The sequence below is a fragment of the Schistocerca nitens genome, chromosome 2, assembly GCF_023898315.1.
Source record: "Schistocerca nitens isolate TAMUIC-IGC-003100 chromosome 2, iqSchNite1.1, whole genome shotgun sequence".
NCBI lineage: Eukaryota > Metazoa > Arthropoda > Insecta > Orthoptera > Acrididae > Schistocerca > Schistocerca nitens.
This window is the reverse complement of record NC_064615.1, coordinates 1155522995-1155539454: the sequence shown is the minus strand read 5'-3', so window position 1 is coordinate 1155539454 and position 16460 is coordinate 1155522995.

Below are 16460 nucleotides of genomic sequence, written 5' to 3'. Positions count from 1 at the left end.
AAAGTTCTGGATGACTTGTGCAGTTATCATACAGGACACACTTAAAAATTTTACACATGGGATTTCACCCCTGCAACTGACACTGTTCGTTCTCTCCCGAATACACTTCTCATCTTTCTTGTCTGGTGTCGGTCATGACTGTTTGTAGCCTTTCCATGAGATGCCAAACTGTAACTCTGTGATTTGTGTGCAAATAACAAGAAAATCGTAGATTAATGAATAATAGCAAACAAGAGTATCATAAAGGGAATCAAACTTGGTTTTCAGGACTAATTATTTCATGTTCCAAATGATTTGTATCTGCATTTTGCAAAAGCATGATGATTACTCTTTTGATATCGTAACTTCAGTTTCATCAAAACTGTTCCAATTTCCCATTGTCACCATTTACAATTTATTTTTAAATACTTTAAACTTCAGATAAATCCTTACAATTGCAACATATTTGAAAGTAAGAATATCACCTGTTCAGAAAATTTCAGGCTTCAACTTTATCAACACAGATTTTAAAAACATGATAGTATAAAAATGGGTTGCATGAAATCATATCTTCATTAATAACTTTTGAAACATGCAAATTTATGAAATATTATTTTTCTGAAAGAAGAACAGCGGGTCTCTCAAACTGACAAGGTTGTTGGATCTTAGGCTTCAATTTTGACCAGTCTAGTTTTGGTTAGTAGTGAATTTGATATTGGATGGGACTAGTTTGTTTAAGGGCACAAAAACACCTGGGGGTCATACGCACCCAAATCAAAACTATACAATCTGAAGACCGAGAGGAGTCAAAAAATGACTACACATCAATCCCAATCAATGTAAGAGAAGTCAGTTAAAAATGGGGACTTGGGCAAAGGTCTATTAAGTACACCAAAGAGAAACACAGGTCCAGAACTAAAATTAAATGGCCTTCGCCATATTGCTATGATGGATAAAAACTAAAATGAGGTTCACAGCTCACCAATAACTCAAATGGGAAACCCATTTTGGAACATAAACCATTAAAAAAATGGGAATTCCATCAGGAAATGGCAGCCAGTTAAAACTTTGGTGCAACAACTGCAATAGATGGTAAAATCTTCAAAGGAAAAGGAAGCCAGAGACACCCAGTGGGAAAAAGGCCATTACAGGGTCAATGGTGATGGCAAAAGAGGACGACACTCATGGCAGAACACTGAGGCACAGCAGTTTCCTGAAAAAAGGTGTCTGACAAGACAGAACCCACACACACCTTGAAAACTCTGTCTTTTAAAAATTCCTGAAGGAGATGAGGCATTGGGCCACATAAGCTCCATATCTAAAGAGTACATAGGATACCAGTTCTCGAGTAGTTGTTGCAGGCCTTCTCCAAATCAAAATATATGGCAACACTCTGATACTTTCACAGAAAAATGTTCATGGCATGGGTGGACAAAGGAACTAGATGGTCAACTGCAGAATGGCATGCTCGAAATCCACACTGTGCAGTCATTAGTAATTTGTGAGATTCAAGCTACCATTCGAGCCAGGCATGAATCATATGTTCCATGAACTTGCAAACACAACTGGAGAGAGATGGGGCAGTAGTTGGAAGAGGTTGGCCCACACAACAGAGGAAGAGGTGGAACTGTTAAAAGAACTAGTAAACAAAATCCAGCTAGCTTTTTTGATATCCCAAAGAACACAACAACAATGTGCAGACATTTGTTTATAATGAATGCAACTTGCCACTGTAGGATGACAATTAATAATTTGGAGAGCACATGTCTGCTCATGAATTGTGTTGAGGCATACCTCAGACCACCAATGGACTGGGACATGGTGTGGTAAAGAGGAGGTGAGAGGAATGGAACATTCTGCAGCAGCCATAGTAAGCTCCCACTTGGGTGTGCACGCAGGTGGGATAGGAGTCAGTAATGGATGGCACATGGGAAATGATTTACCAAGTAGATTTCGGAAAGAACAGACCACTCAAGATGATGGGCAAGCTGGGCAGTGCACAAGGATACATTCAAATGGGGATAGGTGTGTGAGGAGTCAGAAAGGAATGTGAGTGCTCTAGTCTTTATTTTGTTTTATTTATTTATTATTTATTTATATATTTATTTACCTATTTTTCATTATGGTTTTAGGGTGTAAAACAAATATTGTAAAAAAGTGCCCATTCTGTGGCTTCTTGAAGCATAAAAACAAGAAGGTAAATCAACAAAAATGGGAGTGAATCTGAAGCAGGAGGGAAACTAAAATCCAAAGGAGACCTGAGAAATGTGCTATTGAAGGTTTTTTTTTCCTGAAGAGAGCTTCAAATGACTGCCGTCATCTCACTAGCACTTATAAACTCAAGGATGGGATCAGAAGAGTGCACGTCATCTGTTAAAAGGGAAGATATATTAGGCAACAGCTGTAAACAGGCACATAGCAGATTAAACGAGCAGCACTGAAATAAAAGGTCTCTCACCATCCACAAATGAGTAGGGACAAAGCAGGAGATAAGCACCACTCAAAAGATGTCAATGGCTAAAAAGACAGTGCCCAATCTGGAGTCTAGTGAAAATTACCTTCTCCCAATGACAAGGCTGGAAGGAAGAGGTACAAGAACAGAGAAGAGGTTTAATGTCCCATAATTTATTGTCCTGGAGTGCGGACCAATGTGTGTGCCATAAAAGAGCAGCACAATGACATAAAATGCTCTGTAGATCGGCAAAGGGAACCATGCGAACAGTGGGCCAAGGGAGAGAGACTGCAGCCTTTGCCACTACATCACCTGCCACATTTCCATGTATACCAACATACCCTGGGATCCAGAGGAATGTCACATAGATGCCCTCCAAGTAGAGCAAGTGGAGGCAGTCCTGAGTCTGGTGGACCAGAGGGTGAATGGGGTAAAGAGCTTGGAGGTTGAGAAGAGAACTTAGCAAATCCAAGCATATAATATACTGTATTCCTAGATGGTGACGAATTTATTGGACAGCATGGTGAACAGCGTAAAGCAGTAAAAACCAAACACTAGTCAGGAAGCTGAAACCTAATCAGGGTGTTGCCAAGGATATACACACTCCTGACACCAAAGGTGGCCTTGGAGCCATCATTGTAAATAAATGTGGCATCCTCTATTTGTGTGCATAGAGCAGCAAATGCCCGATGATAAACTATAGGGGGGTACTATCATTGGGAAGCTGATAACGTATATGGAGGAGGCAGGTCCGGGGGTGAGGGCAAGGTGGTGTCATACCCCCATTTCTGAAGAAAGCTTTAGGAAATTGGAAGGAAAGTGAATGTTGCAGTTGACAGAAGTGGACTCCTGGTGGTGGTAGTAAAGAGGAAGGGCGTTTTTTATCCTAGAGAGTAAGACGGCTGCAGCCTCCACATGAAAGCTCTCTTCGGAGTCATGTAGTTTGTATCGCACGCACTACTGCCCATTTACTGAAACCCTCACACTCTTCTAATAGCGATGCGACACATAAATTGCGTCGAGGTTAAGTACTGCAGGCTCCATGGCGGGTTTTACCCTACAGAGTAAAACGGCTGCGGCCTCCACATGAAAGCTCTCTCGGGAGTCATGTAGTTTGTATCCCACGCACTACTGCCCATTTACTGAAACCCTCACACTCTTCTAATAAAGATGCGACACAGAAATTGCGTCGAGGTTAAATACTGCAGGCTCCAGGGCGGTTTCATCCTAGAGAGTAAAACGGCTGCAGCCTCCACATGAAAGCTCTCTTGGGAGGCATGTAGTTTGTATCCCACGCACTACTGCCCATTTACTGCAACACTCACACTCTTCCAATAAGGATGCGACACAGAAATTGCGTTTAGATTAAGTACCGTAGTTTCCAGGGTGGGTTTTATCCTAGGGAGTAAAACGGCTGCATCCTCCACACGAAAGCCCTCTTGGGAGTCATGTAGTTTGTATCCGACGCACTACTGCTCATTTACTGTAACCCTCAAACTGTTCTAATAAGGATGCGACACATAAATTGCGTCGAGCATTAAGTACTGCAAGCTCCAGAGCGGGTTTTATCCTAGAGAGTAAAACGGCTGCAGCCTCCACATGAAAGCTCTCTTGGGAGTCATGTAGTTTGTATCCCACGCACTACTGCCCAATTACTGAAACCCTCACACTCTTCTAATAAGTAAGCGACACAGAAATTGAATCGAGATTAAATACTGTAGGGTCCAGGGCGGGTTTTATCCTAGAGAGTAAAACGGCTGCAGCCTCCACATGACTGCTCTCCTGGGAGTCATGTAGTTTGTATCCCACGCACTACTGCCCATGTAATGAAACCCTCACACTCTTCTAATAAGGATGCGACACAGAAATTGCGTCGAGGTTAAGTACTACAGGCTCCAGGAGGGATTTTATCTTAGAGAGTAAAACGGCTGCAGCCTCCACATGAAAACTATCCTATGAGTCATGTAGTTTGTATCCGACACACTACTGCCCATTTACTGCAACACTCACACTCTTCTAATAAGAATGCGACACAGAAATTGCGTCGGAGTTAAGTACTGCAGGCTCCAGGGCGGGTTTTATCCTAGGGAGTAAAACGGCTGCAGCCTCCACATGAATGCTCTCCTGGGAGTCATGTAGTTTGTATCCCACGCACTACTGCCCATGTACTGAAACCCTCACACTCTTCTAATAAGGATGCGACACAGAAATTGCGTCGAGGTTAAGTACTACAGGCTCCAGGAGGGATTTTATCTTAGAGAGTAAAACGGCTGCAGCCTCCACATGAAAGCTCTCTTGGGAGTCATGTAGTTTGTATCCCACGCACTACTGCCCATTTACTGCAACACTCACACTCTTCCAATAAGGATGCGACACAGAAATTGCGTTTAGATTAAGTACCGTAGTTTCCAGGGTGGGTTTTATCCTAGGGAGTAAAACGGCTGCATCCTCCACACGAAAGCCCTCTTGGGAGTCATTTAGTTTGTATCCGACGCACTACTGCTCATTTACTGTAACCCTCAAACTGTTCTAATAAGGATGCGACACATAAATTGCGTCGAGCATTAAGTATTGCAAGCTCCAGAGCGGGTTTTATCCTAGAGAGTAAAACGGCTGCAGCCTCCACACGAAAGCCCTCTTGGGAGTCATGTAGTTTGTATCCGACGCACTACTGCTCATTTACTGTAACCCTCAAACTGTTCTAATAAGGATGCGACACATAAATTGCGTCGAGCATTAAGTACTGCAAGCTCCAGAGCGGGTTTTATCCTAGAGAGTAAAACGGCTGCAGCCTCCACATGAAAGCTCTCTTGGGAGTCATGTAGTTTGTATCCCACGCACTACTGCCCAATTACTGAAACCCTCACACTCTTCTAATAAGTAAGCGACACAGAAATTGAATCGAGATTAAATACTGTAGGGTCCAGGGCGGGTTTTATCCTAGAGAGTAAAACGGCTGCAGCCTCCACATGACTGCTCTCCTGGGAGTCATGTAGTTTGTATCCCACGCACTACTGCCCATGTACTGAAACCCTCACACTCTTCTAATAAGGATGCGACACAGAAATTGCGTCGAGGTTAAGTACTACAGGCTCCAGGAGGGATTTTATCTTAGAGAGTAAAACGGCTGCAGCCTCCACATGAAAACTATCCTATGAGTCATGTAGTTTGTATCCGACACACTACTGCCCATTTACTGCAACACTCACACTCTTCTAATAAGAATGCGACACAGAAATTGCGTCGGAGTTAAGTACTGCAGGCTCCAGGGCGGGTTTTATCCTAGGGAGTAAAACGGCTGCAGCCTCCACATGAATGCTCTCCTGGGAGTCATGTAGTTTGTATCCCACGCACTACTGCCCATGTACTGAAACCCTCACACTCTTCTAATAAGGATGCGACACAGAAATTGCGTCGAGGTTAAGTACTACAGGCTCCAGGAGGGATTTTATCTTAGAGAGTAAAACGGCTGCAGCCTCCACATGAAAGCTCTCTTGGGAGTCATGTAGTTTGTATCCCACGCACTACTGGCCATTTACTGATACTCTCACACCCTTCTTATGAGGATGCGACACAGAAATTGGGTTCAGGTTAAGTACTGCAGGCTCCAGGGCGCGTTTTATCCTAGAGAGTAAAACGGCTGCAGCCTCCACATGAAAGCTCTCTTGGGAGTCATGTAGTTTGTATCCCCCGCACAACTGACCATTTACTGATACCCTCACACTCTTCTAATAAGGATGCGACACAGAAATTACGTCGAGATTAAGTACTGCAGGCTCCAGGGCGGGTTTCATCCTACAGAGTAAAACGGCTGCAGCCTCCACATGAAAGCTCTCTTGGTAGTCATGTAGTTTGTATCCCACGCACAACTGCCCATTTACTGAAACCCTCACACTCTTCTAATAAGGATGCGACACAGAAATTGCGTTGAGGTTAAATACTGCAGGCTCCAGGGCGGGTTTTATCCAAGAGAGTAAAACGGCTGCAGCCTCCACATGTAAGCTCTCTTGGGAGTCATGTAGATTGTATCCCACGCACTACTGCCCATTTACTGAAACCCTCACACTCTTCTAATAAGGATGCGACACATAAATTGCGTCGAGGATAAGTACAGCAGGCTCCAGGGCGGGTTTTATCCTAGAGAGTAAAACGGGTGCAGCCTCCACATGGAAGCTCTCTTGGGAGTCATGTAGTTTGTATACCACGCACTACTGCCCATTTACTGAAACCCTCACACTCTTCTAATAAGGATGCGACACATAAATTGCGTCGAGGTTAAGTACTGCAGGCTCCAGGGCGGGTTTTATCCTAGAGAATAAAACGGCTGCAGCGTCCACATGAAAGCTGTCGTGGGAGCCATGTAGTTTGTATCCCACGCACTACTGCCCATTTACTGAAACCCTCACACTCTTCTAATAACGATGCGACACAGAAATTGCGTCGAGGTTAAGTACTACAGGCTCCAGGAGGGATTTTATCTTAGAGAGTAAAACGGCTGCAGCCTCCACATGAAAGCTCTCTTGGGAGTCATGTAGTTTGTATCCCACGCACTACTGCCCAATTACTGAAACCCTCACACTCTTCTAATAAGTAAGCGAGATTAAATAGTGTAGGGTCCAGGGCGGGTTTTATCCTAGAGAGTAAAACGGCTGCAGCCTCCACATGACTGCTCTCCTGGGAGTCATGTAGTTTGTATCCCACGCACTACTGCCCATGTACTGAAACCCTCACACTCTTCTAATAAGGATGCGACACAGAAATTGCGTCGAGGTTAAGTACTACAGGCTCCAGGAGGGATTTTATCTTAGAGAGTGAAACGGCTGCAGCCTCCACATGAAAACTATCCTATGAGTCATGTAGTTTGTATCCGACACACTACTGCCCATTTACTGCAACACTCACACTCTTCTAATAAGAATGCGACACAGAAATTGCGTCGGAGTTAAGTACTGCAGGCTCCAGGGCGGGTTTTATCCTAGGGAGTAAAACGGCTGCAGCCTCCACATGAATGCTCTCCTGGGAGTCATGTAGTTTGTATCCCACGCACTACTGCCCATGTACTGAAACCCTCACACTCTTCTAATAAGGATGCGACACAGAAATTGCGTCGAGGTTAAGTACTACAGGCTCCAGGAGGGATTTTATCTTAGAGAGTAAAACGGCTGCAGCCTCCACATGAAAGCTCTCTTGGGAGTCATGTAGTTTGTATCCCACGCACTACTGGCCATTTACTGATACTCTCACACCCTTCTTATGAGGATGCGACACAGAAATTGGGTTCAGGTTAAGTACTGCAGGCTCCAGGGCGCGTTTTATCCTAGAGAGTAAAACGGCTGCAGCCTCCACATGAAAGCTCTCTTGGGAGTCATGTAGTTTGTATCCCCCGCACAACTGACCATTTACTGATACCCTCACACTCTTCTAATAAGGATGCGACACAGAAATTACGTCGAGATTAAGTACTGCAGGCTCCAGGGCGGGTTTCATCCTACAGAGTAAAACGGCTGCAGCCTCCACATGAAAGCTCTCTTGGTAGTCATGTAGTTTGTATCCCACGCACAACTGCCCATTTACTGAAACCCTCACACTCTTCTAATAAGGATGCGACACAGAAATTGCGTTGAGGTTAAATACTGCAGGCTCCAGGGCGGGTTTTATCCAAGAGAGTAAAACGGCTGCAGCCTCCACATGTAAGCTCTCTTGGGAGTCATGTAGATTGTATCCCACGCACTACTGCCCATTTACTGAAACCCTCACACTCTTCTAATAAGGATGCGACACATAAATTGCGTCGAGGATAAGTACAGCAGGCTCCAGGGCGGGTTTTATCCTAGAGAGTAAAACGGGTGCAGCCTCCACATGGAAGCTCTCTTGGGAGTCATGTAGTTTGTATCCCACGCACTACTGCCCATTTACTGAAACCCTCACACTCTTCTAATAAGGATGCGACACATAAATTGCGTCGAGGTTAAGTACTGCAGGCTCCAGGGCGGGTTTTATCCTAGAGAGTAAAACGGCTGCAGCGTCCACATGAAAGCTGTCGTGGGAGTCATGTAGTTTGTATCCCACGCACTACTGCCCATTTACTGAAACCCTCACACTCTTCTAATAACAATGCGACACATAAATTGCGTCGTGGTTAAGTACTGCAGGCTCCAGGGAGGGTTTTATCCTACAGAGTAAAACGGCTGCAGCCTCCACATGAAAGCTCTCGTCGGAGTCATGTAGTTTGTATCCCACGCACTACTGCCCATTTACTGAAACCCTCACACTCTTCTAACAGCGATGCGACACATAAATTGCGTTGAGGTTAAGTACTGCAGGCTCCAGGGCGGGTTTTATCTTACAGAGTAAAACGACTGCAGCCTCCACATGAAAGCTCTCTTCGGAGTCATGTACTTTGTATCCCACGCACTACTGCCCATTTACTAAATTCCTCACACTCTTCTAATAACGATACGACACATAAATTGCGTCGAAGTTAAGTATAGCAGGCTCCAGGGCGGGTTTTATCCTAGAGAGTAAAACGGCTGCAGCCTCCACATGAAAGCTCTCTTCGGAGTCATGTAGTTTGTATCCCACGCACTACTGCCCATTTACTGAAACCCTCACACACTTGTAATAACGATGCGACACAGAAATTGCGTCGAAGTTAAGTACTGCAGGCTCCATGGCGGGTTTTACCCTACAGAGTAAAACGGCTGCAGCCTCCACATGAAAGCTCTCTCGGGAGTCATGTAGATTGTATCCCACGCACTACTGCCCATTTACTGAAACCCTCACACTCTTCTAATAAAGATGTGACACAGAAATTGCGTCGTGGTTAAATACTGCAGCCCCAGGGCAGTTTCATCCTAGAGAGTAAAACGGCTGCAGCCACCACATGAGAGCTCTCTTGGGAGTCATGTACTTTGTATCCCACGCACTACTGTCCATTTACTGAAACCCTCACACTCTTCTAATAAGGATGAGACACAGAAATTTCGTCGAGGTTAAGTACTGCAGGCTCCAGGGCGGGTTTTATCTTAGAGAGTAAAACGGCTGCAGCCTCCACACGAAAGCTCTCCTGAAAGTCATGTAGTTTGTATACGACGCACTACTGCCCATTTACTGAAACCCTCACACCCTTCTAATAAGGATGCGACACAGAAATTGCGTCGAGGTTAAGTACTGCAGGCTCCAGGGCGGGTTTTATCCTAGAGAGTAAAACGGCTGCAGCCTCCACATGAAAGCCGTCCTGGGAGTCATGTAGTTTGTATCCTACGCAGTACTGCCCGTTCACTGAAACCCTCACACTCTTCTAATAAGTATGCGACACAGAAATTGCATCGAGATTAAATACTGCAGGCTCCAGGGCGGGTTTTATCCTAGAGAGTAAAACGGCTGCAGCCTCCACATGAAAGCTCCCTTGGGAGTCATGTAGTTTGTATCCCACGCACTACTGCCCATTTACAGAAACACTCACACTCATCTAATAAGGATGCGACACAGAAATTGCGTCGAGATTAAGTACCGTAGTCTTCAGGGTGAGTTTTATCCTAGAGAGTAAAACGGCTGCATCCTCCACACGAAAGCCCTCTTGGGAGTCATGTAGTTTTTATCCGAAGTACTACTGCCCATTTACTGAAACCCTCAAACTGTTCTAATAAGGATGCGACACATAAATTTCGTCGAGGTTAAGCACTGCAGGCTCCAGGGCGGGTTTTATCCTAGAGAGTAAAACGGCTGCAGCCTCCACATGAAAGCTCTCTTGGGAGTCATGTAGTTTGTATCCCACGCACTACTGCCCATTTACTGAAACCCTCACACTCTTCTAATAAGGATGTGACACTGAAATTGCGTCGAGATTAAGTACCGTAGTCTCCAGGGTGGGTTTTATCCTAGAGAGTAAAACGGCTGCATCCTCCACACGAAAGCCCTCTTGGGAGTCATGTAGTTATTATCCGAAGTACTACTGCCCATTTACTTGAACCCTCAAACTCTTCTAATAAGTAAGCGACACAGAAATTGAATCGAGATTAAATACTGTAGGGTCCATTGCGGGTTTTATCCTAGAGAGTAAAACGGCTGCAGCCTCCACTTTAAAGCTCTCCTGGGAGTCATGTAGTTTGTATCCCACGCACTACTGCCCATTTACGGAAACCCTCACACCCTTCTAATGAGGATGCGGCACAGAAATTGGGTCGAGGTTAAGTACTGCAGGCTCCAGGGCGGGTTTTATCCTAGAGAGTAAAACGGCTGCAGCCTCCACATGAAAGCTCTCTTGGGAGTCATGTAGTTTGTATCCCACGCACTACTGCCCATTTACTGAAACCCTCACACTCTTCGAATAAGGATGTGACACTGAAATTGCGTCGAGATTAAGTACCGTAGTCTCCAGGGTGGGTTTTATCCTAGAGAGTAAAACGGCTGCATCCTCCACACGAAAGCCCTCTTGGGAGTCATGTAGTTTTTATCCGAAGTACTACTGCCCATTTACTTGAACCCTCAAACTCTTCTAATAAGTAAGCGACACAGAAATTGAATCGAGATTAAATACTGTAGGGTCCAGGGCGGGTTTTATCCTAGAGAGTAAAACGGCTGCAGCCTCCACTTGAAAGCTCTCCTGGGAGTCATGTAGTTTGTATCCCACGCACTACTGCCCATTTACGGAAACCCTCACACCCTTCTAATGAGGATGCGGCACAGAAATTGGGTCGAGGTTAAGTACTGCAGGCTCCAGGGCGGGTTTTATCCTAGAGAGTAAAACGGCTGCAGCCTCCACATGAAAGCTCTCTTGGGAGTCATGTAGTTTGTATCCCACGCACTACTGCCCATTTACTGAAACCCTCACACTCTTCTAATAAGGATGTGACACTGAAATTGCGTCGAGATTAAGTACCGTAGTCTCCAGGGTGGGTTTTATCCTAGAGAGTAAAACGGCTGCATCCTCCACACGAAAGCCCTCTTGGGAGTCATGTAGTTTTTATCCGAAGTACTACTGCCCATTTACTTGAACCCTCAAACTCTTCTAATAAGTAAGCGACACAGAAATTGAATCGAGATTAAATACTGTAGGGTCCAGGGCGGGTTTTATCCTAGAGAGTAAAACGGCTGCAGCCTCCACTTGAAAGCTCTCCTGGGAGTCATGTAGTTTGTATCCCACGCACTACTGCCCATTTACGGAAACCCTCACACCCTTCTAATGAGGATGCGGCACAGAAATTGGGTCGAGGTTAAGTACTGCAGGCTCCAGGGCGGGTTTTATCCTAGAGAGTAAAACGGCTGCAGCCTCCACATGAAAGCTCTCTTGGGAGTCATGTAGTTTGTATCCCACGCACTACTGCCCATTTACTGAAACCCTCACACTCTTCTAATAAGGATGTGACACTGAAATTGCGTCGAGATTAAGTACCGTAGTCTCCAGGGTGGGTTTTATCCTAGAGAGTAAAACGGCTGCTGCCACCACATGAAAGCTCTCCTGGGAGTCATGTAGTTTGTATCCCACGCACTACTGCCCATTTACGGAAACCCTCACACCCTTCTAATGAGGATGCGGCACAGAAATTGGGTCGAGGTTAAGTACTGCAGGCTCCAGGGCGCGTTTTATCCTAGAGAGTAAAACGGCTGCAGCCTCCACATGAAAGCTCTCTTGGGAGTCATGTAGTTTGTATCCCACGCTCAACTGACCATATACTGAAACCCTCACACTCTTCTAATAAGGATGCGACACAGAAATTGCGTCGAGGTTAAGTACTGCAGGCTCCAGGGCGGGTTTTATCCTACAGAGTAAAACGGCAGCAGCCTGCACATGAAAGCTCTCTTGGGAGTCATGTAGTTTGTATCCCACGCACAACTGCCCATTTACTGAAACCCTCACACTCTTCTAATAAGGATGTGACACTGAAATTGCGTTGAGGTTAAGTACTGCAGGCTCCAGGGCGGGTTTTATCCTAGAGAGTAAAACGGCTGCAGCCTCCACATGAAAGCTCTCTTGGGAGTCATGTAGTTTGTATCCCACGCACAACTGCCCATTTACTGAAACCCTCACACTCTTCTAATAAGGATGTGACACTGAAATTGCGTTGAGGTTAAGTACTGCAGGCTCCAGGGCGGGTTTTATCCTAGAGAGTAAAACGGCTGCATCCTCCACACGAAAGCCCTCTTGGGAGTCATGTAGTTTTTATCCGAAGTACTACTGCCCATTTACTTGAACCCTCAAACTCTTCTAATAAGTAAGCGACACAGAAATTGAATCGAGATTAAATACTGTAGGGTCCAGGGCGGGTTTTATCCTAGAGAGTAAAACGGCTGCAGCCTCCACTTGAAAGCTCTCCTGGGAGTCATGTAGTTTGTATCCCACGCACTACTGCCCATTTACGGAAACCCTCACACCCTTCTAATGAGGATGCGGCACAGAAATTGGGTCGAGGTTAAGTACTGCAGGCTCCAGGGCGGGTTTTATCCTAGAGAGTAAAACGGCTGCAGCCTCCACATGAAAGCTCTCTTGGGAGTCATGTAGTTTGTATCCCACGCACTACTGCCCATTTACTGAAACCCTCACACTCTTCTAATAAGGATGTGACACTGAAATTGCGTCGAGATTAAGTACCGTAGTCTCCAGGGTGGGTTTTATCCTAGAGAGTAAAACGGCTGCATCCTCCACACGAAAGCCCTCTTGGGAGTCATGTAGTTTTTATCCGAAGTACTACTGCCCATTTACTTGAACCCTCAAACTCTTCTAATAAGTAAGCGACACAGAAATTGAATCGAGATTAAATACTGTAGGGTCCAGGGCGGGTTTTATCCTAGAGAGTAAAACGGCTGCAGCCTCCACATGAAAGCTCTCCTGGGAGTCATGTAGTTTGTATCCCACGCACTACTGCCCATTTACGGAAACCCTCACACCCTTCTAATGAGGATGCGGCACAGAAATTGGGTCGAGGTTAAGTACTGCAGGCTCCAGGGCGGGTTTTATCCTAGAGAGTAAAACGGCTGCAGCCTCCACATGAAAGCTCTCTTGGGAGTCATGTAGTTTGTATCCCACGCACTACTGCCCATTTACTGAAACCCTCACACTCTTCTAATAAGGATGTGACACTGAAATTGCGTCGAGATTAAGTACCGTAGTCTCCAGGGTGGGTTTTATCCTAGAGAGTAAAACGGCTGCAGCCACCACATGAAAGCTCTCCTGGGAGTCATGTAGTTTGTATCCCACGCACTACTGCCCATTTACGGAAACCCTCACACCCTTCTAATGAGGATGCGGCACAGAAATTGGGTCGAGGTTAAGTACTGCAGGCTCCAGGGCGCGTTTTATCCTAGAGAGTAAAACGGCTGCAGCCTCCACATGAAAGCTCTCTTGGGAGTCATGTAGTTTGTATCCCACGCTCAACTGACCATATACTGAAACCCTCACACTCTTCTAATAAGGATGCGACACAGAAATTGCGTCGAGGTTAAGTACTGCAGGCTCCAGGGCGGGTTTTATCCTAGAGAGTAAAACGGCTGCAGCCTCCACATGAAAGCTCTCTTGGGAGTCATGTAGTTTGTATCCCACGCACTACTGCCCATTTACTGAAACCCTCACACTCTTCTAATAAGGATGTGACACTGAAATTGCGTCGAGATTAAGTACCGTAGTCTCAAGGGTGGGTTTTATCCTAGAGAGTAAAACGGCTGCAGCCACCACATGAAAGCTCTCCTGGGAGTCATGTAGTTTGTATCCCACGCACTACTGCCCATTTACGGAAACCCTCACACCCTTCTAATGAGGATGCGGCACAGAAATTGGGTCGAGGTTAAGTACTGCAGGCTCCAGGGCGCGTTTTATCCTAGAGAGTAAAACGGCTGCAGCCTCCACATGAAAGCTCTCTTGGGAGTCATGTAGTTTGTATCCCACGCTCAACTGACCATATACTGAAACCCTCACACTCTTCTAATAAGGATGCGACACAGAAATTGCGTCGAGGTTAAGTACTGCAGGCTCCAGGGCGGGTTTTATCCTACAGAGTAAAACGGCAGCAGCCTGCACATGAAAGCTCTCTTGGGAGTCATGTAGTTTGTATCCCACGCACAACTGCCCATTTACTGAAACCCTCACACTCTTCTAATAAGGATGTGACACTGAAATTGCGTTGAGGTTAAGTACTGCAGGCTCCAGGGCGGGTTTTATCCTAGAGAGTAAAACGGCTGCAGCCTCCACATGAAAGCTCTCTTGGGAGTCATGTAGTTTGTATCCCACGCACAACTGCCCATTTACTGAAACCCTCACACTCTTCTAATAAGGATGTGACACTGAAATTGCGTTGAGGTTAAGTACTGCAGGCTCCAGGGCGGGTTTTATCCTAGAGAGTAAAACGGCTGCATCCTCCACACGAAAGCCCTCTTGGGAGTCATGTAGTTTTTATCCGAAGTACTACTGCCCATTTACTTGAACCCTCAAACTCTTCTAATAAGTAAGCGACACAGAAATTGAATCGAGATTAAATACTGTAGGGTCCAGGGCGGGTTTTATCCTAGAGAGTAAACCGGCTGCAGCCTCCACTTGAAAGCTCTCCTGGGAGTCATGTAGTTTGTATCCCACGCACTACTGCCCATTTACGGAAACCCTCACACCCTTCTAATGAGGATGCGGCACAGAAATTGGGTCGAGGTTAAGTACTGCAGGCTCCAGGGCGGGTTTTATCCTAGAGAGTAAAACGGCTGCAGCCTCCACATGAAAGCTCTCTTGGGAGTCATGTAGTGTGTATCCCACGCACTACTGCCCATTTACTGAAACCCTCACACTCTTCTAATAAGGATGTGACACTGAAATTGCGTCGAGATTAAGTACCGTAGTCTCCAGGGTGGGTTTTATCCTAGAGAGTAAAACGGCTGCATCCTCCACACGAAAGCCCTCTTGGGAGTCATGTAGTTTTTATCCGAAGTACTACTGCCCATTTACTTGAACCCTCAAACTCTTCTAATAAGTAAGCGACACAGAAATTGAATCGAGATTAAATACTGTAGGGTCCAGGGCGGGTTTTATCCTAGAGAGTAAAACGGCTGCAGCCTCCACTTGAAAGCTCTCCTGGGAGTCATGTAGTTTGTATCCCACGCACTACTGCCCATTTACGGAAACCCTCACACCCTTCTAATGAGGATGCGGCACAGAAATTGGGTCGAGGTTAAGTACTGCAGGCTCCAGGGCGGGTTTTATCCTAGAGAGTAAAACGGCTGCAGCCTCCACATGAAAGCTCTCTTGGGAGTCATGTAGTTTGTATCCCACGCACTACTGCCCATTTACTGAAACCCTCACACTCTTCTAATAAGGATGTGACACTGAAATTGCGTCGAGATTAAGTACCGTAGTCTCCAGGGTGGGTTTTATCCTAGAGAGTAAAACGGCTGCATCCTCCACACGAAAGCCCTCTTGGGAGTCATGTAGTTTTTATCCGAAGTACTACTGCCCATTTACTTGAACCCTCAAACTCTTCTAATAAGTAAGCGACACAGAAATTGAATCGAGATTAAATACTGTAGGGTCCAGGGCGGGTTTTATCCTAGAGAGTAAAACGGCTGCATCCTCCACACGAAAGCCCTCTTGGGAGTCATGTAGTTTTTATCCGAAGTACTACTGCCCATTTACTTGAACCCTCAAACTCTTCTAATAAGTAAGCGACACAGAAATTGAATCGAGATTAAATACTGTAGGGTCCAGGGCGGGTTTTATCCTAGAGAGTAAAACGGCTGCAGCCTCCACATGAAAGCTCTCCTGGGAGTCATGTAGTTTGTATCCCACGCACTACTGCCCATTTACGGAAACCCTCACACCCTTCTAATGAGGATGCGGCACAGGAATTGGGTCGAGGTTAAGTACTGCAGGCTCCAGGGCGGGTTTTATCCTAGAGAGTAAAACGGCTGCAGCCTCCACATGAAAGCTCTCTTGGGAGTCATGTAGTTTGTATCCCACGCACTACTGCCCATTTACTGAAACCCTCACACTCTTCTAATAAGGATGTGACGCTGAAATTGCGTCGAGATTAAGTACCGTAGTCTCCAGGGTGGG